We start from the raw sequence: 2,167 nt of genomic DNA, 5'->3' as shown, positions 1-2,167 counted from the left end.
AGATCAAGACTCCAGTGAGCTGTAAATGTGCCACTGCATTCCAACCTAGGTAACAACAAGACTCTGTCACAAAAACAAAAACAGTTATTCTTTCTTGGGAACTGCTTATAAAAAAGAAAAAGCAGGCCAGACACAGTGGCTCACACCTGTAATCCCAGCACTTTGAGAGGTGCAGGCAGGCAGATCCCTGAGCTCAGGAGTTCAAGGCCAGCCTAGCCAATATGGTGAAACCCTGTCTCTACTAAAAATACAAACATTAGGCTGGGCGCGGTGACTCATGCCTGTAATCCCAGCACTTTGTAAGGCCGAGGCGGACAGATCACCTGAGGTCAGGAGTTCCAGACCAGTCTTGTCAACATGGAGAAACCCCGTTTCTACTAAGAATACATAAAAAATTAGGCAGGCATGGTGGTACATGTCTGTAGTCCCAGCTACTCTGGTAGCTGAGGCAGGAGAACTGCTTGAACCCAGGAAGCGGAGGTTGCAGTGAGCCAAGATCCCATCATTTCACAATAGACAAAGGGACTCCGTCTCAAACAAAAACAAAAACAAAAAGCATTAGCCAGGGTTGGTGGCGCATGCCTGTAATCCCAGCTACTCAGGAGGCTGAGGCAGAAGTTGCAGTGAGCCAAGACCCCGCCACTGCACTCCAGCCCGGGTGACGAGACTCCATCTCAAAGTAAATAAATACAGTTCCATTAATTTAGAAATACAAAGTAGCATGACTTATCTATGTAACCAGGCCCCTATCAAGATACAGAATAATTCTATCACCCAGGAAGTTCCCTTATGTATTGCTCAAGCATCCTTCTCCACAGGCAAGCTCTGTGGATTTTTATCAGCATAGATTTCATTTTTCCTATTCTTGAACTCATAAAAATAGATCATACAGTATGTGTCTAATTATGCAGTCCTTCAACATAATGGCCAGGTGTGGTGGCTCTCCGCTGTAATCCCAACACTTTGGGAAGCCAAGGCAGGAGGATCTATACAGCGCAGTTAAGGGCAGCCTGAGCAATACAGTGAGACCCCCGTCTCTGCAACAAGTTTAAAAATTAGCTGGGCGTGGTGGTGCAAGCCTGTGGGCGCAGCTACCTGGGAGGGTAAGGTGGGAGGTCAAGGCTGTGGTGAGCCGAGATAGCACCACTGCATTCCAGACTGGGTGACAGAATGAGACCCCGTCTCAAAAAAAAAAGAAAAAAGAAGAAAAAAGGGAAAACGTATTGTGTGTTGTATTTATTGGAGTAGTGGAATTACGGGGTTTACAGGCCTTTTGTTGCATTTTGGTTTTGTTTTCTTACCTGTGGTCGCATTCCTAGCAGTAGAAACTGGTATCATATAGTATTCTCATGGAAGATTCCTTTGTTTAAAGAAGTTCTACAGTTTTACACATTTAACATGAGATGTGACAGGCTTAAAAATAAATGTTAGGTTATTTCAGTATGAAATAAGACAATAAACGGAGGATTAACAGTTCTACTTTGTAGAGCTGAGGGATTTTAAGAAACGAGGAGGAGCCGGGACTAATGGCTCACGCCTGCAAATCCCAACAATCTGGGAGGCCGAGGCGGGTGGATTACGTGAGGTCAGGACGTGGTGGTGCAGGCCTCTGGGCTCACCTACCTGGGAGGGTGAGGTGGGAGGTCAAGGCCGCAGTGAGCAGAGATGGCACCACTGCATTCCAGCCTGGGCGACAGAATGAGATCCCGTCTCAAAACAGACCAGCCTGACCAACATGGTGAAACCATGTCTTTACTAAAAATACAAAATTGGCCAGGCGTCGTGGCAGGTGCCTATATTCCCAGCTACTGGGAAGGCTGAGGCAGGAGAATCACTTGAACCCGGAAGTGAGAGGTAGCAGTGGGCCGAGATCGCGCCATTGCACTCCAGCCTGGGCGACAAGACCGAAACTCTTCTCAAAAAAAAAAAAAAAAGAAAGAAAGAGAAGAAAGAAAGAGAAAAGAAAAAGAAAGGAAGAAAGAAAGAAAAAGAAAGGAAGGAAGGAAGGCTGGAAGGAAGGAAGGAAGGAAGAAAGGAAGAAAGAAAGAAAGAAAAGAAATTAGGACGTGCGATGGTGAAGCAAGAGCAAAAAGCGCGGGGTTTGCGTACGAAGGGAGGGGTGAGGCCGGCGCCGCGCAGAATGATGACGTCGCACGCCGGGTGGGAA

This window comes from Saimiri boliviensis, chromosome 1 (assembly GCF_048565385.1).
Source record: "Saimiri boliviensis isolate mSaiBol1 chromosome 1, mSaiBol1.pri, whole genome shotgun sequence".
In the NCBI taxonomy this organism is placed as follows: domain Eukaryota; kingdom Metazoa; phylum Chordata; class Mammalia; order Primates; family Cebidae; genus Saimiri; species Saimiri boliviensis.
The sequence above is the reverse complement of the archived record's forward strand: the minus strand, read 5'-3'. Positions refer to the sequence as shown.